The sequence below is a fragment of the Tenrec ecaudatus genome, chromosome 9, assembly GCF_050624435.1.
Source record: "Tenrec ecaudatus isolate mTenEca1 chromosome 9, mTenEca1.hap1, whole genome shotgun sequence".
Classification (NCBI taxonomy): domain Eukaryota; kingdom Metazoa; phylum Chordata; class Mammalia; order Afrosoricida; family Tenrecidae; genus Tenrec; species Tenrec ecaudatus.
In genome coordinates this window covers 98,981,947-99,009,482 of record NC_134538.1, presented here as the reverse complement: position 1 = coordinate 99,009,482, position 27,536 = coordinate 98,981,947, and positions in this window count along the sequence as shown.

The window sequence follows — 27,536 nt, the reverse complement described above, 5'->3', positions numbered from 1 at the left end:
GCCTTTGGATTTAAATCCCTTAACTATGAGCATACTTCAAATCTACTTTTAGCTCAGAAAGACCAGAATAGGACAGGTTTGAGAGGGTATTATCAACTGCAAATTCAATCTTGATGTAGCTCAGCTGTACTGTTCTTCTGAGTCCCATCACAGTGGGCAATGTCTGCCAGAATGAATTCTGGAAACCCTTTTTACTCAGAAAATTTACAGACCACTTCTGATTAAAATATATAAAACAGTGTTCCATTTTCCCTCTGAAATGTTAATAAGAAACAAATCATAAGTACAAGCCATTACATAAAAAATATAAGTACTAAAATGAGCCACTCTTTGATCCAATTTTCCAATTATTGCCATGGCCCCAAAAAAGAGTGTGCAATATTTGGGGGGAGGGGAAACCTAATTTAAATTAACAAATTTAAATCATTAATGACTTAGATTCTATATTTTAGTAGCAATCTATTTTACCTCTTTTCACAAAAATATGGTATTGCACAGAAATACCTTCTCTCATACTTTTGATAATTTAAAAAAGTATGCTTGGATGCTTTCTACATTAATGCCACCCTCATTTTTGCATATCATTCAGAATTCACATCCGGCAAACCTTTTAAAATTGGAATGATGATTTAGGAGAGGTCATTATACAAATGTTTTCCTTAAACTATGTCTGTTGATTGCCAAAATGGAAAAAAATATGCAAGAAGTGAAATAGTATCCTACCGAGGATATTGGCTGGAACCAGTGGTGTGATTCACCGGGTTCGCACTGGTTTGGCAGAACCCACAGATACTTTTTGTTGGGTTTAATGAACCAGTTGTTTAAAAAGCACTTATAACCCGGGTTCTTTCTACAGTAGGCAGCGGGATAGCTGCCAATATGGAAAACACAAATTTACATTCCTTACTCTTTTTTAATGTTCACCTGCCCATCAGCGTATTCTAAGTGCCCATAAGTATAAAAATTACATGGAAATATGTTTGAAATATTTACTTATTCATTCCCTAAAACTCAGTATACGTTTATGAAATACAATAATTTTATCTCCTTGAGATTGTTACTCCAATAACAAGCATATAATATAAAGAGAAAGTTGTCAACCAACCAGAAGTTGACAGCTTTGTGCTATGCCCCAATTTCCCATGAGATATTATGAGTAATTATGCAATTACTGATAATGTTCAAAGAGTTAAAATCTTTTCAGAATAATTTCTGTAAGTTCAGCAGAAGCAGAAAGGACTTTTTCAAAGATGAATATCGTATCTTCAGAGAAGAGAAGTCACCTGTTCCACTATATGAAATATAATGACTATTCTCTAATTGGCTTATCTCTAAAGGAATGGCATCCTACTACACTACTCCTAAAGTAAAAAGATTCTTAAGCATAAACCACACAGCTGTTGATGCTAATATGGAAGTGAAGCCTGTGGCAAGTGACGAAGCCAATCAAGAAGCAACATGGAAGTATCTTAAATAGCAGCCAAACTGGTAACCAATGCACAGGCAGGGCTTCTATAAGCTCCCACAAGGCTGGGAAAGTGATAATTAGAGAGTGTTTTGTATCAACAGATAAAACTCTTTATGTGATGTACTCAGAAAACAATAAAGCACTCTCCAAGTGTTAATTATTATCCTTGCTTCTTTCAGAACAAAACAAAACAAAAACCACCAATCAAAGAAATAAGATAATCCCTGATCTTTATAATGATCAGGCAAAATAACTGCTTTCCTAAGGGACTGCCTTCATCCGCAAGCTTTGATTTTTGCAGCAAAGACTTCTAATGAGAAATGGATATGCGTTTACCCATGTAACCTTTTTTATCTGCTTCTGGCTGGAATAATACCTGCACCAAAAAAAAATTTAAGGATGAATATTTTTTTCTTAATTTTATTTGTATGTCCTTCTCTATAAACCACTGTTCCAAGTGTAATATATATTTACTTTGTAGTTTATAAAACAAATAGCTTATCATACTTTTTTACTATTAAGTATCTGGTTCAAATATAGATGTTTCCAACACACAAATGAAACAAATCACAAAATACTGAATATTTTGATAAAGGGTAAGCACTTGCTGGGCACATAAATAGTTCCTCCATGACTGTGATGTTTACAGTTTTGTGTCAAATGGGCTGGGCCATGAGCCTCCTTTATATGGCAGCTATATAATGATGCATTTGGTGGTTATGTAAAGATGTAATTAGGCAGTTATGTAATGTTGCGATTATCTCCTATTATATGATGTGATGTGATTAGCCAATCCATTGTAAAGGGAGTTTCCATAAGGTTACAGTCTGTACTGAAGTTAGATAGATACAGACATTCTGACAAAGCACTTGCTCCTTTATCCTACAGGTGATTATCTGACTTCTGGTTCCTAGAATTTGTCATTCTTCACAACCCTTAAGCCAGCAATCTGCTGACTTTCCTGCCTATTGTACTTTTGTCACCCCTTGTGGCTACTGTAATCAGAAGAAGCTTCCATCTTGATCATTAGCACAAAGCCTTAGGACTTGCCAGCCTTTATACCTCTCTTTCATATATAAATACAATCATATGGAAAGTTTTGTCATGGAATCTTGTACCACCAGGACAAGGGAATTGCTCATTCTTTAAGACTGGCAGGGATTTCTCTGTAAGAAGTTCATTGGGAAACCTTCACTCATACACTCAATGACCCTGACTTTGCCCCTAGGGACACTTCTTTGTTCCCCAAACTCAAAGAATGCTTAAAGGAAGGTGACTTGAGTACCACCAGGACATGGTGAACATTGAAAAGCACAGGATTATTGGGAGCAGGACTAGCCAGAGAAGGAAATACCAAGTTCAGAAGTATATAGATAAAGACAGATGATAAGACACTAGCTTAAACTTTTCATATTTTTGTTTTGTGTTTTTATGATTTTGCAGCCATACCTTTAAACATATATATGAATATGTAGTAACACCTGTTGACATGCATATGTACATATACACATATGTGTGTGCATATTTGTGTATGTACTTATATGTAATATCACATCTTTTAAAGTATTCAGTTAATGTATACCCCATTTGAATAAAGAATATTTTATTTAATATGGAGTCTATGTTCATGTCTACAGTCATATTAAAAAGAGTTGTACAATCATCATCATAATCAGTTTTAGAGCATTTTCTTCCTTCTTGTATCCATTGTTATGAGCTCCCCATTTCTCTCTAACCTCTCCTGCCATGCTCCCAAGGAGCCATTCATCCAGTTACAGTCTATGGATTCACCTATCCTGGAGTTCATACACAGAAAGACATTTTTAAAAGAAAACAACAATAAAATTTCAGTCAAAAACAACAAATATGAAAAACCTCAAACGAATATAAAATGGGCCAAAGGGGAGATCAAATGAGAAGCTGTAAAAATTTAACTTAATTTCCAGTGCATTTTGCATGATAGCAAGGTTATTCACGTCCCTGGTCTATTTCTCTTCACATTTTCTTGTTTTTTAAACGAAACAATGTTAAAATGAGTCAAAAGGGAGATCAAATGATAAGTTGTTACATTTTAACCTAACTACACCTGTCATAATAGACTGTGCAATGTTCTATGTCTGATAACAAGGCTGTTCACAACCTTCAACTACGGTTAGAATGGGTTCACCAGAGGGTTAATACATGTGTGGATCCTGCAAATTTGGAGTTTGGGCATCCACTACCAGGCTCTCATTTGCTTTCTTTGTGTTGTTTCCAACTTATATGACCCTAACTAAGCCTGTGCCATCCTCCCTGTCGTAGCTAAGTTTGAATCATTTGTTACAGTCACGGATCCAATTAATCTTATTAAGCACCTTCTGATTTTGCCCCTTACCTTCTACCAAACATGATGTCCTTCTCCAGGTTCAAATCCCTCATGATAATAATATTCCCAGAATATGTACGACAATTCTTGCTATCCTCACTTATAAAGAAAATCCTAGATGCTCTTCCAAGACAGATTTGCGTGGCAGTCGATAGTACATTTAATATTAATAATATAATTCAAATGCATCAATTCTTCTTCAGACTTCCTTATTAATTGTATATTTTATTTACCTTAACATTATTTATATTATATACACAATCAATTTCTAGGGGATTTCAATGTTTTGATATCCATTTTTAAAATCTTAATATTTTGTACATGTGGTAAAAGAAAAGATGTTCGAATGAATATGTGATTTTTTGTAAAGAAATTAACATGTGTATTCATGGCCATTTTGCTGGAGTGGAGAGTTAACTTGAAAGAAACAGCAATAATACAAAGAAATTGTCTCTCAAATGATGTATTATATTTGTAAATGCAGTTGAACATTCTGGCTATTTCCTCTTCTAACAGATTTCCCAATTTCTTTTTATAATAATTTTTGCTTACTTGAGCAAAACAGGAAATCATCTTACACAGCACCTGCTTTCATATTTAATAAATACAGGTGTGTATCATTATACTAAAGAAATTTATCACATCCAGGAGTAAACAGCCACACAATTGGAGCAGGAGACCAAGGCGTGGAGGAAATTGACATAAAGTCAATCTACCAAAAGGATTCAGCAGTCCATGCAACGTTATTTCTCTATAAAAAGTCAATGGTAGAGTTCCTTTGTTATATCTCTGAAGAATTCTAGGGTGGATTGCTGAAAACTAGAGGCATATTCAAAAGATAGGGGCAAGAGAAAAAGCAATGGCCCTGTAGAATAAGTATTCTCTAAGTTAAGAAAAAAATAATCACAAGCCTTTGAGTTGATTCTGAATCTTAATGAACCTACAGGGCAGAGTGGATATAACTCTTGAGATTTCCTAAACTATGCATCTTTACCAGAGCAAAAAACCTCAGCTTCCTTCCTTGAAGTAGCTGGTGTGTTAGAACTGCTGAGCTTTCCATTAGCAGGCTAACAGGTAGCCCACTATGCCGCCAGGGCTCCTTATAATAAATGTTGGCTGACATTTATTCTTTTATATAATTCAGAGAAAGAAGATACTTTCCTTTCAAATACAGCCAAGCTATCCAGATTGAATTAATGACAAAGACAAAATAAAGCATATATGTGGCCTGTCTGAATAGATTAAGCAACTCTGTCATGCCCTTTCTCCTGTTTCTCAGTTATTGATGCAATAGTTTCCAGAATGAGAGGAAAAAATAAAAAAGACAAATGGGCGGCTGTGGTAGTTGCCTAATCTCCCGTCAACTTGTGAAGGGGTGGAGTTCAGCCTGTCAATCAGGTTGCAGCTTGATGGCCTCATTTAGAGGCACCACAGAGATAAACATCTGACTGGAGGCCAGACACACACAGACTCTCTGCTTGTCATCCTGCTGACAACCCACATGGAGACCCCTGATGGAGTCAGAGCCCTGGAGCTGGAAGACTTTCCACCCAGTGGCCTGTGGTCTTCCCGCATTTGGTGTCATTGCATGTGTTGTGAAATTCTGAAGAGGAAATTGTAGACTGGTATCAGACATTTGGGCTAATATGAGACTTGATCTGAACTGGGCTGGGATGTTTTCTTAATATTCAATTACTCTTTGGTATAAAGTTCTCTATTGCACAAATATGAGTCTCTCTGGATTCGTTTCCCTAGTCTACCCAGATTTAGCCCAGTCACAGGGCTTCCTTACTGTTACCTCTGAAGGAAGGGAGGTGGGATTAGCCATTATGCACACCACCTGTTGGTCAGTTTGTCTTTTTGTGGCACTTCTATTATGCTAGAAGCTAGTTTAGTAAGTATTTCCAATACCAGAAGGGTCACCCAGGGTGGACACAGCATAGTTTCAAGACAACATCAGATTAGGGTGAAAGGCCTAGTAATCTACTTCCAAAAAATCGTGAAAGAAAACCACATGTATCAAAGCAGACCCCTCTGACTGTCAAAGCATAAAACCTATTACACAGTACAGTGATTAAAATGGCCTTGAACCGCTGTAATGATTGCTTCCTATACCAATAGAAGAGACTAGAGGAGACAAATAAATTTATCCACCTACAAATGACAGGTTCTTGGTAAGGAGCATTCTAGTCATACTTCATCAAAGCAAATTTGTTTAGTCTCCTGGCATCCTGTGGCACATTCAATACTCTTTGCCAACACAGTAACTCAAAGGAACCAATTCTTCTTCAGTTTTTCTTACTCATTATCTGAGGTTCGCATATATATGATGCATTGGAAAATTTCAAGGTTGGGATTACTTGCACTTTAGTTATCCAAGTGAAATATTTGGTTTCAAACAGTTTGGAGGAATGGAACAAGGGAATACTGCATAATTTAAAATCAAGAAGTTTGTGTGTCAAGGCTTTATCTCTCATCTAATTTATTTAATCTGTATATTTAGCAAAACAACAGAGAAGTTGAATTACATGAAGAAAATGCAGCATCAGGATTGGAGGAAAGTTTATTAATAACCTAAAATATACACATGATACAACTTTGAATGTTAAAGAGAAAATGACATGAAACACTTGCTGATGAAGATCAAGGATTGTAGCCTTCCATCAGAATAACAACACAATGTTGAAAAGACTCAAAGTCTCACAACTGGACCAAAAGGTAGGAACCAAAGTGGCATACTTGTTCTATGTTAGGCTGCTAACTATAAGATCAGCAGTTTGAAATCCCCAGCAAACAGGGAGAGATGAGACTTTCTACTCCAGGAAAGATTCATAGTCTTCTAACCCATAAAGGCAGTTTGATTCTATAGGGCCATTATTAGTTGGAATCTATTCCATGGCACTGAGTTTGGCTATTTAACACTGAGTTTGGCTATTCAATTAATTGGTTGGACAAATAGGTACCATGAATAAGTGGAGAAAAGATTGACGTTGTTAAGGATTTCACCTTGTTTGACTCCACAACTAATGTTCATGGAAGCAGCAGTCAAAATATAAAACAACAAATTACATTGGGTAAATCTGCTGCACAAGGTTTCTTTAAAGTGTTGAAAAGCAAGGTTGTTACTTTGAAGACTAATGTGCACCCAACCCAAGGCTTGGCATTTTTAATCACCTCTTAGGTATGTGAAAGTTGGACATTGACTAATGAAGACTAAGGAGGAATCCAAGCTTTGAATTATGGGACTAGTGAAGAATCTTGAAAGTATCGTGCACTGCCAAAAAAAAAAAAACAACACACCCAAATAACCTGTCTTGGAAGAAGAACAACCATAATGAACCTTTGACACAAGAATGGTGAGACTTGGTCTCATGGACATTGGTCATGTTATCAAAATAAACCAGTTCCTGGAAAGGACATCATGCTTGGTAAAGGAGAAGGGCACCATAAAAGGGGAAAGCCCTGCATGAGCTGCGCCCACACAGTGGCTGCAACACTGGGCTAAGACACAGAGTGAAACCCTGTGCAGTCCTGTGCCATCTTCAAACTGTGCTTGTGTCTTAGCCCAGTGTTGCATTCTCTCCCTCCCTATTTGATTACTACTTAGGCTCACACAATCAGGAACCAGCAAAGTCAATTTGAAAGGTTGGAAGATTAGAGATAGAGGGGTGTGTCCATTGAATGCCTACGCTAAATGAAAATTCGCCAGCCATTCCACAATGAGCGGGTAGGAAAAGAATCAGGCACACATTAGACACTTATGGGGGCAATCCAAAGCTGGGCATGCTCAGATCAAGGTCACCTAGGTGCAGGTGTAGGTTAACCTGCGCATGCACACTAAGCACCAGCAACATTATGTCACACATGCACCTGAATTCAGCCATTAAGACCAATAACCTCGATCATCCACTCCCCATCCCTCCCACCAAGTGGGACTAGGAGGGGAGAAGTAGCGCAGACGGAGGGCAGGCTGCTCTTTCTTTCTGGTTGGGGGGCGGGATCTCTCCCTGTGCACCGAGTGCACATGTACCCTCTAGCGCTCTCTCTCTTTCCCTTTTCCGTTCAGGACTTCTCTTTTGATTCTGTGGACTCCACCTCTGGCATCATGATTCTCCAAACAGCCATTTCAGGCACGGACTTTCCCACGCCCCTCGCTATGTGACCTTGCATGCTTCCCAGAGGCAGGATGGACAGTCTGAAGCTTAATTACCCAAGGTTCCCATTCCCTCATAAAAATTACTTGGATTAACAAAAGTGCTTCTGCTGCCTGAATTCTTTCAGTGTTGGGAAGGATTGAGGAACTCCATCCTTGAAACCCAACACTTCTGGTGCCATGACTCAGATAATTCTTTTGAATCCACCCTTTGACGTGCAAATCTCTCTGCCTCCCCTTTGGTGCACACTCCTTCATTGTAGACCTCACTTTGCGCCACTGAAGTAGAAACAGAGGAGTCCTGGCTGTGCATTGGACTGGCGTGGGACTTCTAAATGTCAGCCTTAAGCTGAATGAGGTGCACTTTGAAACCACCAGCGGCTCCACGGGAGAAAGATGGGCCCTCGGCTTCCATGCACGGCTGCAGACTTGCAGGTCTAGTCAACCATTCAACCTTGCCCTGCGGGGTTGCTACAAGTCAGAACTAACTATGGCAGTGAACTTGTGATGATGAGTGAACAACTCTTTTCAATATATTTGAATTATTTAATTATATGATTTTTGAGCTATATGTCAATAAAGGTGTCAAAAAATTAAAGCTTATGAACGACCATCTTAGATCAACTATTCATCTCCCTCCATCTGGAGTAGAAAAGAGTGAAGCAAATCATTGACACAAAGAAACAATTGCGCCAAAGAAACAATGGTCCATGCGAACCCTCGCTTCCATGACTAGGAGACTCGAAGACCTAGATGGTGTCCAACTGCCATTGGTACTGAAAGGGATTCTGATGAGGTTCAGGAGAGAGAGGGGAAAAAATGTCGAACAAAAATAAAAAGACAGGGTTAATCAGTGAGTTCAGTGGATTTCAGGACTATAATTCTTAGTCACCCTTGGAGTCTGGAAATGAGCTTTTTGAACTCCTTTAGGTCAAATTTCAGCCAAACAATAGACAGGATTTTAAAGTGAACAATAGTAGGAAAGGACACATTCCTTAGCACAATCAAGTGCATGTGATCAAAAAGGTATAGTTTTGCTCAGGAAAACATTCAGAATGCTGGAAGTGATCAGAAAGAAGGGTGAATGGAAATGGTAAAGACAGGGAGGAAGTTGGAAGAGTGGTGTTACATTGTAAAGACTGCAATCAATGTCACAAAACAAAATATGTAAGAATTCTTAAAAAGGATTGCTTTGTAAAATGTCACTCAAATTGCAATAAGATGTTAGGAAAGAGCCCCAAAGTAAAGGTAGATAGGGAAGGACAGGTGTGTGAATTAATAACCATGCTAAAGGTCTGAAGGTCCATGTTAGTGATGCCATTTTTAAAGCTGCTAAGAATACATGTCAAGTAGCTTTCTAAGACTGTTACATATTCTTGTGTGTGCATTTTGACAATGGAAAAACCCCAGTGAGTGAAAAACATTAACTCATGAACGTAAGGGATCCAAATACTGACAATTAATCTTGACTTTCTGGGTTGCTCATGTATGCTTAGGTAGACTATGCACTTCATATATACAGAGACATTCTAGTTTTCTTCAGTAAACAATTCATTCATCTGCAAGAGTGTTTAGCCTTTTTGAATAGGGTAAATAAAAGGGGGAAGAACAATGTTCACTCTCTGCCTTACTAGTTACAGGATTGAGTATCAATTAACCATCCACTTTCCCTTTTTTTTCCTACACACTGACTGTAGACAAAATCAAAGCAGATCCAAGACAAAGTCCTGTAATGACATTTGGATGTTATAACAGAGGACTGTAAGATAGAACTTCACTTTTTAGATGCTGGCTCTCCGTTCACAAGCTCACCTGCTGTGGACATACTCTGTTTCGTCTCACTTTTAAGTGAAGTTGGCTAAACTTAACTGCATTGCAGAGTTTCTCTGATAATCACTGCAGATTTCATGCAAAATCTCTAATGTTCTGTAAATCCCACATTGAGAACATCCGTTTCTCTATGGATGAGCAAATATTAATGGAATACTAAGTTTGCTTTAGGATTATAGGTTTTACCCCTTTGGCCCTGATAGATGGTAATCTAGGGAAACTGTTTCTGGCTCCTTTTGAGGTTTGAATTCCTTTATACCTATCTAATTGTGGATAATATTGCTTAAGGCGTCTTTAAACAGCTATCTAGAAACATCAGCTCACAGAGGTTTATATTTTCATTTCACACATACCAAAAACGTCTTCTTCAATCACTGTTACTAGTTATTAAACTTATTGGAATATTCTATCTGTAGTTAATATGGATAAAGAATTATACTAAATATTAGCATATTTATTAATATATACAGTTTTAATTATTAATGAGAGAGGTTTAAAACAAACTCATTTCTTGAACTAGCATTGAGTGATGATGGTCCCAAAGCATCCTAGGAAGCCGCAGTCCTGCAGGTACCACCAATCTTCTTTAAAGCTGTGTCGGGTCTTTCTGTGATTTGGATTTCTCCCTCTTTGTCTAGGAAATTCTAATGTGATCCTAATCTTAGCAGTTGGTAGTGATGAAGAGGCATCATCTAGTTCTTCAGATCTTGGGGTAGAAGAGGCTCTGGGTTACATGGTTCTTCAGTTCTTTGGACCAACTGATTTCTTGGTCTCTGATTTTCAATGTTCATCTTTGCTCTCTGTGGGAAGAGATCAATAGTCGCTCCTTAGGGAGTTACTCACAGCTTTTAAATCCCTGATTACTACTCACCAAAGCAGGCTGTAGAACACAACCTTTGTTGTCCTAGGTGTCCCAAGGACTGCGGTCCTACGTCTCCAAATGTAGCGATTGTCTCTGCCTTTCAAAGTGCTGGGCTGGAATTAAGAACTTTGTTCTTGGAAGTTCTATAATGTTTTTGAATACATTTGCAGCACATATAAATACAGATGTCGAAATATCTTCTACCAAACTATGATATTCTGGTGGGTATACTTCCATTTGCCTTTCCGCATCTGCTAAGCTTGCAAGTGTGGACTTGCAAGGTTTGTTTGCTATTGCTATTAGTGCAGGGTTGTGCATGTGACAGCATTGGCCTTTGTTGTCTCTTCCTTTTGGACACCTGCCAGTGACTTATGTATTTATTTTGCGGTTATTCCTTAATTCTTTATTCCCTCATTGACGGCAGACTGTGTAGAATGTCTACATTGTTTTCACTTATAATGGCTTCTTTTAAAGCTTTAAACAACACACTCAAATCTCTATTTCATGATTTGTTAACTTTAGAAATGCAGCAGTAACTATTGACTGCTTGCCAAGAACGATGGAGAAATTAGTACACTTAATATGCCTTAATATTCTCTTCAGAAGGTCAAGCAGAGTGTACTGTATACGTAGCGCACAAACTGAACAATAAGCACATTCAAACGGTGCTTCTCTCTACCCATTTATTTTCACTAGAGTCAATTATATTTATATGCTTTAATGTTTTGCATATTATATGTGTCTATGTAATATTTTATAAAATAAAAATAATGTATTTAATTTTATAATATTCTATGATGTACATTTTGTTTTTATATACAAACCTATATATATGTTACATGAAATTGTTTTTACATGATATGTTTTCTTCACAATGTATATCCAGTTGTTTAGGATCATCTTAAAGTAAGCCATGCTTTAGTTTAAATGTTGTCTCTAGGATATTTCTCATTCCTGTACTTACTTGATTCAATTTGTCAACTCTACACATTCTATTTTTAAAATTGCTTTAAAATATCATATAGTTGACTCACTATTACTTTATAATGATTTCTAGTATCTAACAGTGAGGTGGTCCATCATTATTCTAATGTCACTCTTTAAGAGCTAGATAAGATTCTATTATATAGTATAAACATGGTATTCTCATTTAATGTGAATTTAGGTTATTTCAATATTTTTATTTTTCCATTAGGCATTCACTTTCTGTTGTTCTTTGGTCTAACAGTCTAGTCTATTTCACATCATAAACCTTTACTGTGAGAACATTTCTGAGTATTTCTTTTAGAGAAAATCTAGCAACATACTCTCTTGCTTTTGGTTCTCGGACAGCACCACATATTCATTCATTCTTGAAAAGAATTCACAATGGAGAGAAGTCCGGATTGGCAGCCTTTCTTCAAGCGCTTGAAAAAGGATGTGCCACTTTCTTCTGGCCTCAAGGATCTCTGAGTTAAAAGCCACACTCATAAAATTCATTCTTGCCTATTTTGTGAGGCCTTGATTTCCTGGATGCTAAGTTTTATGTGTGTCTTTATCTTCATGAATGTGATTATGATACTTCTAGGCATAGAATTTTTTGATGAGGAACCAACAGAAGAAGCAACAGGTGTCCTGAAAATAGGCTTTGGGTTTTGAGAGAAATGCAGTAAAATCCACGGTGACTTTCAGTTTTTCAAAGAGGGTATTTGGAATGATGCAAGTCTCCTTATCTGAAATAATTGTGCTTTGTTTGAATAGTAAGTCATACTGTAGAACATGGCTACTAAAACTCTTTCCATGATTCTATCAATTTAATTAGGTTATGCTCCAACGTCATCATGGTTTATATCCACTAGCACTGCCCCAGTGGCTCTCATCTGCATTGATATTGTTACGTACCAACACACCAGTTTGGACTCTTAATGAAACAAACAAAGCTGGGCCCTGTTCTCGCCTCACAACTGTGTTCCATCCTCACAATGTTCAGTCCGTTGTCCGGCCACTGTGTCGCTCCCTACACTGAGGTGCTTCACTTTTGGAATGACCTTCAGCTTGACCCAGCATGATGTCCTGCTCCGAGGACTGGCCCTGATGGCAGCCTGCTGTCGAGGAACCTGCCACTGTGCTTCTGCCAGGAATTGCTCGTTCATTTCCTGGGTCCCGTGTAGCACTAATATTCTTTGCTAATGCTATCATCCTGAAACACAAATTTGCCTTTGGGGTTTCTCATTTAGAATATTTATATGAAGGGGGTACCCCAAAATAACGGATTTTTTCCAAATCTATGTATTTAGTTTTTTTATACAAAAACCTTATCATATTCCAAGTATTCTCCATTAAACTTAATACCTTTGTCAAATCTGTAATTCTACTCAGGAAGACATTTTTCAAACTCATTTGTTTGGATGACTGACAGCACCTCATTGTTTTTTTTTCTTCACCTCTCTATGTTGTCAAATCTCTGTGCTTCCATGTCCCTCTTCATTCACAGAAACAAAAAGAAGTTACATGAAGCAGGGTCAGGTGAGTAAGGTGCGTGGGGAGAGGGATGCTGTTTTGGCCCCAAAGTGACACAATGGAGATGGCTGTGTGAGCAGGTGCATTGTCATGGCGACAAAACCAGTCCCCTGTCTGCCACAAATCAGGCCTTTTTTGTCTCACGCTGTTATGCAATCTTTTCAGAACCTCTAAATAGAATGTTCGATTATGAGGCTGACCTTGTAGAACAAACTCCGAATGCCCTCTGATTTGACATTTTCACCTGTTTGGGAAGCTGATGGAAGTCCTGAATGAGGTTTGTCATCAATTAATAGTTCACCTTTTTAGAAAGGAGAAACCCACGCCAACACTTGATTTTTTTCCCATAGCACTATCCTTCCTTGTGATCTGTGTTCACCAACACAGCAGTTTCTGAAGCATTTTTCCCAAGCAGGAAACACAATTTCACAGCCACACATTGTACTCCTAAATCAGCCATCACAAAAAAAATGAGGTTTGCATGAAACTACTTTAAAAAAAAATCATCATGACTAGAGAGACCCTTCCCAGGTGATGCTGTGTGGTGCACTAACTCAGAGCGAGATGCTCCATGCTGGCCCAGCAGAAAAAATACATGGTATGAGAGCTCTGCCTAGCAAAGCTTTTGCCCTTTTTTTGTGGGAGAAGGGGAGTACTCCCTCATAATTATATAAATATATTAACTAATATTAAATTCATATTACATTGTTTTATTTATATTAAATCATATGAACAAATTGTAACAGCTTCAAATTAGGGATGTTAAGCTTCCTAAAGCTTACAAATAATTTATGTATATACAAAGAAGATATTCACATCATCTGTTTAGTAAATAATTGAAAAATTATTATTTAAACCCAAGTTTTATAGATCTCATGTGAATGGGATGATAATCATGGAATTTAAGTTATGAGGATGCTGGAAATATTGAGATGTCTCACTGAAGAAAGGTTGAGGTATCTCCCTGATGGTTGAGAGAATTCATAGAAGTACACTGGTTGATATATCTTTTATTTTTAACCTCAGAATTATGGTTTACATGTTATATTTCACTTTTGATTTCAAAGGCAGATGTACAACCAAAAGAGTAGCGACAACAATGGTATACAATTCCAGGTTTGTTTATAGCATATGAACCACTTGCTTACAAGAGAAAAAACAAACAGCTTTTAATGTAAAATGGCATGAACTGTGTTTCCATTGGGAATCAAACAATTTGCATTTTATGGGAGAAAAGCTAATTAGAGAAGATTGATGATCTAAGAAAAACACACACAAGTTCTAGAGATTTATATATATTTTTAATAAAAGCGGTTGAAACAAAGGGAAGATATATGGTACAGTGTTACCTGGAATGATTAAAGTTTTAAACTTACAAAAAATTGTCTGATCTTTCAAATATAAAATCTTGAAGGATTTGGCTAAGTGTTGTAAAAGGAAGTGTTCATTTTAAAATTAGACCATAAGAAAAATTTAAAAATCCAGGATAAAAGTTAATGAATAGAAAAATCTCATAAATGTGTAACATGAAACAATTATTTTGTCATATAAAATCCAGGTGCTTTACTTTATAATGCATATTAATATCTAAAAATAAAATATTTTATTTGGTAGAGTATTTTTATTGGTGGTGGGGTTTAGAGTGGGCTATATGTGCAGTGAGCAAAGAAGTTGGGAGATGAGCATTGAATAATAACTTAATCACAGGCTTAAAGTTGGGAATTTATTTATATATTATTAGTCCTATTAGAAAATTCTTTTTCATTCTTAGCCAGAGCAATACTTACACATATATTACATTCATCAGTACTTAGATGTATCATATTTATTAATATTTTGCAAGTTTTGAATATTCTTTTGTGGTAGTAGTCATTTTCTCCAGTAAGATGTATGCTTTAAAATTAATTATGATGTGAATAACACATATAATTATTTTGTATGTTTGTAATATAATATTTTAAATGATAATATCTCACTTGTGTGATTAAAAAAATAAACACATATTTAGTTAGGTAAATTCTTTATAATTCTATAGTATATTCAATTAGTGCTCTTTTTAACTTTCGTAACTTCTGGTTTGAAATAGTGTTAAATAAAACTAACTCTAGATCAAGGTAGCTGATCAGTGATCCTAGGCAAATTAACCCATCAAAAATGAACAAGCTTCCAAATACTGACCAGCCAGATGAACATGACTCAATCAACATCAAAATCAATGAGGTGAAAAGAGTCTGCCTTCAGTGAAAATCAATGGGGGTGAAAATGGACTTCCTTGAACTTGACTTTTACAGATTTGTGGCCTGACTTGAATACCAAAAATGTATTACATTTTAAAAAGACTCCTGCCTCTTTCTGATTCCTTTGTAACCCTCAAGAATTTAGCAATAATTTTAAGCTACAGTATTTTCAAACTAAACATTTGAGGAATAAGACATTTTCCTAGTATTTATAGAAAACGATGTCACTAAAAAAAAAAGGCAAGGTGAGCACAGCATTAAGCATTTCTTAAGGAAATAGTTTCCCTATCATTGAGCAAATGTCACTAGTCCCTATGCTCTCCCTTTTAGGCCAAGAGAATACAGCAAAATATATTTTTTAAGGTAGCTTAAGAATGTTCTAAGATGACAACCAAGTATAATATTTTTCTGGTCCTATAGGTTTATCCCTAAAGAAAACAAAGCTACTTTAATTCTGTGAAACTCTACTCCTGAAAGCCAATCCAGAATCTCACAGAAGAGCTTTGTTAGGGAACAGGAGGATCTGTGTCCATACCTATTCCATTTAATTGATATCACTATGTACTGCCTTTCATTCAACCATCTCCCCTCCTCCCCTACAGGTGACGAACACCTCCCTAGATTATTAATCCTAAGGGTGTCACATGCAAAAATGCACACTTTTGATTAGACTTCTACTTTTTCCTAAAATGTCATCTTATTTAATGTTGGGATCAAAATATAATAGAATGTAAGAAATCTATTTATTTATTGATGCTGTTTGAAAGTATCATTTGTATCTCATATTTCTAAAGCATATCTGACCATTTTTTTCTATAAAAAGATAGATAGTAAAACCTTTAACTTTTTATGTCATAAAGCCTCTGATGGAGTTATATAACTGTCATTACTTAGCACAAAAGCAATGCTACATGAGGCATATAAAAATTATATGGCTAAAAATGTAAATTTCATATTATGGTTTTATGTCATTAAATATTATTTTGAATTTTTCATCAAACACCTTAAACTTTAAATAATTTAAGTAAAAATGTTGGGGGGTTGTGGACTGTATAAAAAGAGGCAGTAGATATATCTGTCTCATAGTCTTTAGTTTACAAACCCCTACCCTAAAGTAAACATGTAGGGTCTTTCTACACAACTTTAGATGTACAGACTCTGAGTCCTATTTGCAAATTTTGAGAAACTCCAACCATTTTGGAGATGATCTGCCACTCTCGTATTTTATCTGTTAGAGTCTAGAACCCAAAATAAGTTTAAATAATTAAGCAGTATTGCTGTTTCAAATTTTCAACCATGAAAATACTACCATATTGTAATCACAGGACATACTGAGTATCCAAGAAAAAATGAAACATGTAGCTACTGTTCTCAAGGGTCTGCCATATTAAATATTCAATATTTCAAAATAAATCTATTTCTGTTGTCTTTTAAAGCTATTCAAATTTAACAATCAACAAACTATAATTCAGCATGAAATTATTGTCACACATGCTATCAAGCAATTATGAACTTCCTCTCTATTACCAAATCCATATTTTCCAACTAGTGGTCCTGCCTTTGTTTCCAATGTTTGCACTGCAATCACAAACAATGATCCATGCATCTTGATCACGTGTTTGAGCAATTTCTGACAAAAGTCTTTGATAGAATTCTTCAATGTCTTCATCACTAGCTTTCATGGTTGATACATAAATTTGAATAATAGTTATGTAGATAGGCTTTCCTTGAAGGCACATCAATGTAATGTGATCATAGGTAGCATTGTACTTCATGATGGATTTAGGAAGATTCTTTCTGACAATGAATGCCACATCATTGCTCTTGCTGTGTAATTTTTTTAATTTAAAAAGGCCAATACCAGTCCACTTCAGCTCACTAATGCCTACAATATCAATCTTCATGTGTTTCATTCCATTTTTGACCACTTCCAATTATCCTAAATTCATAATTCACACATTTGAAGTTCCTATCAGTGGAAGATTTTACAGTGGTTTCTCTTCTCTTTGAATAATGCCCGATCAGCAAACAAAGACCCCGAAGACTCCACTCACATAAGCTTTGCCTAACTCATGTCACCGAGGCTGACTCTCTCCAAGAAATAAGCTCCTCTTCAGTCATAGTGTGAGTGCCATTTCAAGGGCTCTTGGACCTGAGGATCCATCTACTGGCAGAATCTCTGACAATGTTCTTTAAATATTTGAGAATGTTTTCAAGAGATGCATCAGCTTTTCAGAGGCTTCTTCCTCTGACACTGGGAGTTGAGTCCTTGTGCATTGTCTGTTCACAGTCTGGAAGCTCCATCGCAACCTTTCACTTTGGGTGACCCTGATGGTGATTGAAAGACCAGCATCCATACCACAGCTTCCAGCATCGCCGCGGCACCCAAGCCACCAAAGTATGATGAACTGACAGGTAAGTGGTAGGATGAATGACTAGTATTAATGAGCAGTAATTTTTATACTAATAACAGATATCACACATGGTGAAAACCATTTTATAAACAAATTTATTCATTTTAATAATTTTTCTTTGGTTACTTAAGATCACTTACCATATATACTCATGTATAAGCCGAGCTTTTCAGCACTAAAAAATGTGCTGAAAAACTGGAGTTTGGCTTATACTTGGGTCAGTGGTACCCCAGTGAGGTGTAATATCTCACAGGTGATTGCCATTCCTCCGCTGTTCATTCAAAGCTCTGCTGACACTGCAGGGCTTTGAATGTTTGTTTACTCACATCTAATCAATCAGAGCCATCCTATGACATGGACAGCTCCAATTCACAGAAGCACCCTTAGTGATTCACTTACGCCAGCAGCTGAACTGGTAAGGATGTGTCTGTGGCTGCGCTCCGTGTCTCCCCTCTGGTCTCTGTGTTAATTCACATCCTGCATTTCCCACTCTAGGCTTATACTTGAGTCAATCAGTTTTTCTGGTTTCCCAGGTAATACTTAGGTACCTCCGCTTATATTCGAGTATATATGGTATTTTAAAATTGTAACCTAAGGTAAATATCCCAGTTGGGATTATTTTAATTTCACCATTTACAAAATATTTCTTGGCATTGCACCAATTGCAAGGCACAATCTAACCAGCAAGGAGCCCTCATGATGCTGTGGACTGGGAATTGGACTACTAATTTCAAGGTCAGTCAGTGGTTCATACTCACCAGCTGGTGCCAGGAGTAAAAATGGTGCTATTTGCTCCTCTAAGGATTTACAATCTCATAACCTTACATAGAGATGCTATGTGCTGACGCCTACTGAAGAGTGGGGTTGGGTGTTTGGGATTTTATCTCAATAGATAAAAGGAGTCTGAAGGTACTGTGGCTTAAGTCTTGGGCTGATATTTAAAGGTTGGCAGTTACCAGCTACTTTAGAGGAGATCAATGGAACAGTCTGCTTCTGTGGAGAAGAACAGCTTTTGAAACTGGGTGCAGCGATTCTACTCTATCCTATAAAGTTGCTATGAATTGGAATTGATGACAGCATGTTTGCTTGGAGTTTGTTTTAAGAACTTAATATGGAGTTACTATTGTCTTTTGGGGGCACTTATGATTCTCAACTGTCCTCATAGGCTTCAGGAGAATATTTAAACATGCCAAATCAAGAGGAAATAGTGAGATTATAGTTTCTTTCACAGGAAGAGTTCACAATAATGATTATTATGGTGACTTTAACAGTTTTCCTGGAGCTGGAGACTTTTAACTTGGGAAATAAGGAGTTCACTAGCTGGATAAAATGTATTAGGGCCAAAATAGTAGAAGGATGATAATTGTGAAGAATATTATACTATGAAGTAGAGTTTAATTAGAGGTTAACAGCATGGTACAGTGTATCTAGAGATATGCAAAGATGATTGGAGAACAAACCTAACTTTTGTCTGAATGCAGAGGGAAATTAAACCTACACTGGTGTAAATTATTAAAATACTTATGTTTTCTAATAACTGGGGAAAAATCTCAAATCAATTATGAGCAGCCATTCCTCCCCCCCCCCCCCTCCCCCCCGCGTAATTGTTTTCCAAAGTGGACAGTACTACCCCCTGGTGGGCAATCGAATGATCCAGGGCGATTACCAATGCAGAATCTTCCTACATGTTAGACTGGATTATGGACTACAGTACAAACTTCCAAGGAGACCCAGAGAATTACTTTTTCTTTTTTTTTTTTTGAAAAGAGGTTGATCGGCCAAATAATTTTTGGAACTGTGTTAGGTTGGATGATCTTGAGAAGCAAAACCAGTGATATGTGTAGTATGTGCTGAATATAGAAAGAGATTGATATCAAGAAATAGCTAGCACAGTTGTAGAAATAGGTCATTCTAGTCTGGTTCAAGTCAGGTTTTTCCTGACCAGTGGGAGCTGATGAACAAGAAGCAGAAGAGAAGGAAGGAGACACAGGCTGGTGGATGCCTGAGTCTGAAATCAGCCAAATCCACTTTCAGCAGTCCCCTGCCACATTCTGGAATCACAGGCAAAAGGAGATGGAGGAAAATATGTGCGATCCAGTTCTGGCAGAAGGCAAAGGGATAAAATTGATTCCACTCTGTTAAGTCTCTCTCACTTATACCAAAAGGCTATGGCACCAGGGAGGTGTGATCGGACGGTGACACAATAATGTGAGCTCCATCTCTGCCCTCACACAGGAGTGCTCAGTTGACATCACCCAGAACCATCACAGGGACCCGGTTCGCCAACACAAACTCATTGCCATTGAGTCTAGTCAAACGCATGCATCGTCTCTTTTCTACATGTTTAAAATAATTATGCTCCTGGGGAATCCCACTGAACCAAAACCACATTTATACCCCTTCAAGTGGTAACGTATGAGCAAGAACCAATGCTGCTGGAGGAAGAAGTTAAAGCTTCACTGAAATTATTAGCCAGTACCAAGGCTTCCGGAGTTAATAAAATATCGATTGAAATGTTTCGATAAGCTGATGAAGCATTGGAAATACTGACTTGTCCATGCCAAGAAATATAGAAGACAGGTGCTGGGGCAACTGACAGGAAGTGCTCAATATTTGTACCCAGTCTAAAGAAAGGTGCCTGAACAGAACGCTCAAATTATAGGCCAGTATCATTGAGAACATGCACAAGAAAAATTGTGCTGAACATCCTTCAGCAATGGTTGCAGCAGTGCATCGCCAGGGAGCTGTCAGAGGTTTAGGTCAGGTTAAGAAGAAGACTTGGACAAGAATACCATTGCTGATGTCAGATGCATCTCTACTGAAAGCAGACATTACAGAAAGATGTTTACTTTGCTTTACTGACTGTGCCAACGCATTTGACGACGTGGACCACAATCAACTATGGATAGTCTTGAGAAGACTGGAATGTAAGAACACGTGACTGTGCTCCTATGGAACCAGTCCATGGATCAAAGGCAGTGTGAACCCAGAGCAGGAGACTACCTCATGGTTTAAAATCAGGAAAGACATGTAACAGGTTATATCCTGTCACCTTATTTATTCAATCTGTGTGCTAAGCAATTCACCAGAAAAGTGGAATTAGATGAAGAATGCGGCACCAGGATTGGAGAATGGTTTTTTAACAGCCTGCTATATGCTTGCTGAAAGGGAGGAGGACTTGAAGCGCTTGCTGATAAAGATCGAAAGTGGATTATAAGTCTGTTGTGTATTAGGGTTGCTATGGATGGGGCTTGACTTCATGGCACCTAACAAGGAGAACAACAAATGTTCTTCTTCTAAAAGTTTACAAAAATATTATGAAAACTAATGATATATAATTATAATACCTAGTTATTTAAGGAGTTATATAATTAATGAGTAACCATAACTGTCTTTGATTTTTACTCTAAGCGTTAATTATCAAGCTCTTTTAGTCACATTTAAACAGTAAATTTATGGGTTTCTCCCAATATTTTACTCAATGCGTAGACACAATTCAATAGCTATATACAATCAGAAGACTACCAAGGTACCAGAGGTATAAAGCCCATGAAAGTATGCTAGACATTTTTTGAGAATTTATATTTCAATGCACGGCAGCACACACTGAAAATCCATGAAACTTAAATGTAAAGAAGGTATTTTGAATCCAAATTATCTCTGGGTGAGTGTATAAAGATTTTTATGTTTTTAATTATGTGCTGCTGTTAAATATTTTAGCCAAAGTATTGATTTTGTAGTCAAGTAAAAACAGGTTCAGTAAGGTCTTTATTAACATCTCACATGGAGAAAGGCTAAGTGTACTTTAGAAAAAAGGAAACTCTGTTTAATCCTTGCCCCTAGATTTCAGCATAATGTCATCATGCTGTAGCCTATTTAGGCTCACAGAGACAGCAAATGTAATACATCAGTGAGTCCAAAGATGGAGACACCTATTCTATAAGGTAACTATTTCTAACTATAGTTCTGGCGAAGAATGATTTTAAACAGCTCACAAAAGATGCCTACAAACTCTGACCACCCTGAATGGCATCTGTTTTTCACACACTGTTTCCACTTCCAGGCTAAGTGTAAATATTCAGTCTTTTAACAGATTGGATGTGCTTTTTTAGCTAGATTTCTTTTAGCAGGAAACTCTATTCAGAGTAAATGGAAATTGTTACCATATTGTGAGAACATATTTTAAAATATCACATCAGACAAATATTTTCAAAATACTCCAGGCTGCTAATTAACAACTAGAACTGCTCTGCAAACCTGAAGAGAGCAAACAAAGCACTGTCAGTCAGTTCAGAGCAAGTCGGCCCAGGCAGAGGCTCGGCTTGGGCCACTCACCATGAAGGCCAGCTAAAGTCTCACCCTCTTCCTCTTTCACCTCTGACACCGGAGCCATCCTCTCCCTTCAGGGCAAGTCTATGCAAAATGGCGAAATGGCAGAAGCCCTTACCTGAGCTTGCCAAGGTGTGAAATCAGTCTGTCAGCGATCGCTACCAACGTCCTATCAGGAATAACCATCACAGTGCTGCGTTTTCTCTACTCTGGGAACTAACTCAACTCTGACCTGGAAGGAAAGCTGGAGATAGTTTTGCTTCTCTTTCCTGAAAGGGAATCAGTCTTTCTGATTCAGGAGAAAAGTGATAGACATTCTGAGCAGCATTGGATGGACACAGTGCTCATCCTCCCTGGCAGAGATCAACTTGAGAGGACAGCAGAGTGACATGTCGATCCTAGGTTTCTGTGCTTCCCTGGGGAAACAGACACATCAAGCAGGTGGTAGATGAAGTGGCTGTAAAGAATGGACTCAGATATGGAGTCTGACAAGGTTGATAGACGGGGCAAATGAATGATCTTACCATCAGGGGCAGTAAGCAAGGTGCACCCAGCCTTACGTACTTGTATTTCCTTACTGTTTCTCTTGGCTGTGGTGAAAATATGCAAAGCTGTTTTCCTTATAGACTAGTCTTGTGTTTACTTTACTTACAGGGTACCCCACTTCTGTCGGGGTTTATAGATATTTGAAAAAATGTTTTTATTCTGTAGGAAGTCCTATGGAGTAGGGAGAGAGACTGATATCATTCTTACCGGAGGCAGCATCTTTGGTGCAGAGAAAAAAAATAAAAATTTCCACTACAGATTACATACTAACCACCAGTATATCTGAGAAAATCTTGTTTATCAGGGATTCTGACAGTGTTTACTACATAACCAGAGAGATGTCAGAGGGCTATAAATTAGACACATAACTTTTTGGAAGACTAAATTGGCAACATAGCAGAAGAAAACCCCAGCACCTGGCTGTTTTCTGTTGAGTATTCAGATGCCTGCAGTGACTTTACTATGTTCTAAATGTTTATAATCGTAGAATCTCACAGGGCTGGTGTCTTCACAGGCAAATCTGAAGTGAGAATTTGTTGGAATGAACTCATTCAGCTTTTAATTAAGTCAGGTATCCCTGGTTGTATCTTAATATATATTAAAAGTCCTACCAAGCTATATACCAAAATAAAAATATTATTTGTCTTGTCATGTAATAATTAATATATTAGATGAAAGCCCTGGTTTATTTTAAAACTCCTGAATCATGTTTTGACTACCACTCAAAGAATGGCTAACTTTTATCCAATATAGCTGTAATGCAATTTTATTCATCTCATTTTTACAATAGGAACAGAGGAGAATAGGATATTATCAGCGAAGACTGCTTTAAAAGGAATGTGTTTTTATAGCCCGTATCAGTAAAGAGGAAGTAGATAGGGTATAAAAGAACAATTAGTAATATTCTAAATATTAAATCTGCTCAAATAAATGTAAGCATAAAATGTAAACATATATGGAAATAAACTGGCTCTTTCAGATGATAATATATATAATTAGAATGAAATACCATATCCTCCTCTGATTTCTATTCAAAGCCTTTGGAGAATTATAGATCTCCAGAGTATTTTTAGTTCATTTTATGTAGAAACATATCTTCACACCCACGCATCAATTTTCTTATATTGAAATTTGTTTAAAAATTATATGGTGCAAAGAAATTATGGTGGTATATTCTCAGGTTCATGTTTTAATAAAAATAAGGCCACAATAAAGAACATATTTGAAAAAGCAATTTTATATAAAATGCTTACACTTTTGAATAGTAGCTCAGGAACATCTATGGATTTTAAGTACTGATATGTATCAGACATGTATTCAAAGCAGATTTAAAGCTCATTTAAAAATTCATATTTACTAAACAATCATGAGATATATTTTTTCAAACAGAATAGATTAATAGTCTTAATTAGGATAATTATCTGATAAAGTATTATAGAATGGTCTTACTGTACTATATAAAATTTGCAACTAAAAATATAATATACTATGGTATTGCAGATTTTTTCATGATATTTATCTTTTATTATGGGGATTTCAACAGGTGAATAAGAGAAAACTACTGGACATAAGGATTTCTTAGGATAAGATGTATGGAAACGATTACCTGTCGTAACACAGGGAAGCCACCTGCTTTGCACCAGGTTGTTCTTCTTTTAGGAATAAAACCATTCTGCATTTGATTTAAATTATTGAGGGCAAATGCTCTCTCTTTTCATGAAAACCAGCTGTGCTGAGTATATGCAAATCGGTATCACATCTTAATTTACTAAAGGGACAGCGCCAAAAGCAAAACCTTTAACTGTACTAATTAATTGTGAATCAAAGCTTCATCAACGACTATTATCTGGTTGCTATATGAAAACTTCTAGGTGCAAGGAATAGTTTTAACAGCATGTCAATTATGCAAACTAGATATATCTGAGAACCAATAAACATTAACAAGCTACAACTAACTTTTTGAAAAATGGGCATTTTGAACAATCAAAGGATTCCGTCAGAGTTTACATGTTTGGTGTTGAGTGCCATCACTTGGTTGTGACTCTGGGCTGGCCTACGCAGGATGGAAGGGTACACTGCCTTGCCCGCTGCCAGGTTCATCATTGCTACTCGGGTCGAGCCCATTGCTGAAGCCACTGTGTCAATATATCTTTTTGAGAGTCTTATTCTTTGTGGCTGACCCTCTGGGTTAGACCAGGTGGACAAAAGAAACAAATCCGGTGACCTTTATTTATAGATAAGAAAAAGCTCTATATTAAGAGGTAATTATATTAAGAAAGCATCCCAGCCCAGTCAACTAAAGTCCATAAGCCCTGTAGCAGTCCATCAGTTCCTCGTCGCACTCACACAGTCATAGGCAATGATGCAGGAAGATCGCAGCCTGTGGGTGCAGAATCCTGTGGATCCGAGGGCGGTGGCAACCTGGCAGGGCTGTGGCAGCACACAGGGTGGCCAGCCAGCAGGAAGGGACAGGCAGAGAGAAGAGGGGGAGGATCCTAGGGACTTCATTATAAGAAGGTCACACCCTGAAAGAGACAGCATCAGGCTTTGACCTAATTGATAGGTTGGCCTCCACCCCTATACTTATATATCTTCATGTTGACATCAAGTTTTCTACCTGCCAAACCCTCTGTGCTACCTAAATGATGTTCTTCTCCAAGAATGGGTCACTCCTAATAACATGTACACAGAATGAGAAACAGTGTCTCACCATCCTTGCTTCTAAAACTCATGCAGATGGACTCTTCCAAGACAGATTTCTTTTTGTTGTTCTTCTGGTGGTAGTTCCTGATAATCCAATATATTATTTTGGTGAATGTTATAATACAATTTGATCAGTTCTTCTCCATTCTTTATTCATTGTCCAATATTCATATGAATATAAAGTGATGACAAATACCATGGCTTGGATCAAAAGCACTTCAAGCCTCAAAGTGATCATTTAAATCTTTAGCAATATAAAGACGAGCAGATTTCCCCAGTGAAATTCATCTTCAAAATGCTTCACTGCCAGTTCCATGATTGTGGAGTAAGTAAAAGTTGAGAAATTCAATCTTTTCACCATATTATTCTATGTTGTATGTTGGTCTAATGAGCAATATGGGAGGAGGGGTCCCAGATGAATTTAGAAAATCGAGTGGACAAGATTCGCAATGCCATAGAATTAGAATCAGAATCCTTGCACAACAGTTTATGTAAAGCAAGCTCAACTTTTGGTTTTGGCCAATTTACAATGACTAGAGCACTCTAGATGTTCAAACTAATACATTTTTCAGGAAGATTTGCCTTGAGTTTCTGAGTGACCCAAAAAGGTACCTGATAGATTCGGATACATTCTTTGTTCCTTTGAACTGACTGCTACAGTGGTGTACCCAGACCAGTTCACACATCTCCACATGGGCTGTTTGTGCTAAGGACTTTATGTTGCCACTGGGAATTGGTCATGGTGTGATTGTGTACACTATAAGAATTAGCAACTGCTGCAAAACTTTTTTCTTTTCCCTTGAGTGTCAGTTAAATATGTATCAGCACAACAAATACTATCTGCTGTCGTGTGTTTATCCTCACCTGCCCTTCCATCTGATTTCACCAAGACCCTGAAGGCTTAGCAATCATGCCTGCTATCATCCAGTGCCTTCCATCTGATTTCACCAAGACCCTGAAGGCTTAGCAATCGTGCCTGCTATCAGCCAGTGTTCAAAATGGAGCAACCTCAGCATGCCACAGCAATGCTAGAATCTGTGTCATCACGCTGCATCTTTCCTTGACGCCATAACATGCCTAGTATTCACCGTCAAGCCCTGCTGAATCCAGAATCTACTTCATATTGAAAATTGCTTGAGTATTTCGCCCTCGTTCATCAAAACTTAAAGACTCACATCTGATCCTATTGTCTCAGGAGATGTGATTAAAGCCTCTATTGTCCTTATTTCTCAGAATCCTAATTCAATATACACATAGGCATTTACCTTTCATAGGATCAACACTTCTATTTAGCTGAATAGAAATTTTCAAGGAGCGGCTCAAGAAGACATTATTAAAATTTCATCATGGAATATGCAAAGAACTAGAATTCTAAAACAAAAATAGAACCTACTCAGCATGTTTTAAATGGAAAGAACTGAAGAAAAAAGTCAAACCTAGAGTTTGAAAGATTCTATGGCCAAAATATTGAATGGTGGAGGTACCATCCCAAGTAGATGGAAAGAATACAGAGGGCTCTGTATCAAAATGAACTAGTAGACATACCAATATTTTAGAAGGTAGCCTATGAACAAAAACCAATGATGCTGGAGGAAGGAAGTAGTTCAAGTTGCACTGAAAACATTAGTCAAAAAATAAGGCTACAGAAATTGAGAGAATTCCAGGTGAAAGCTAATGAAGCCCTGGAAGGTCTTACTCATCTATTCCAGGAAATTTGGAATATAACTACTTTGCCAACTCACTGGAAGAGAACCATATTTGTTTAGATTCCAAAGAAAGATGACCCAACAGAATGCTCCAGTTATAGAGCAATATCATTGGTATCAAACAGAAGTAGAATTTTGCTGAAGATCATCCAACAATGGTAGCAGCAGTATATTGACATGGAGCTGCCAGAGGTCAGGCCGATGACGAGGACAGAGAACCAGCATTATTATTGCTGATGTCAGACAGCTCTTTACTGATAGCAGAAAATCCCAGAATTGTGCTTACTTGTGTTCTATTGACTATGCAAAGGCACGATATTCAACTGTGTGGACCATAACAAACTATAGACAACCTTGAGAAGAATGGGAATGTGAGCACACTCAATTGTGATCATGTGGAATTAATACATGGATCAAGAGACAA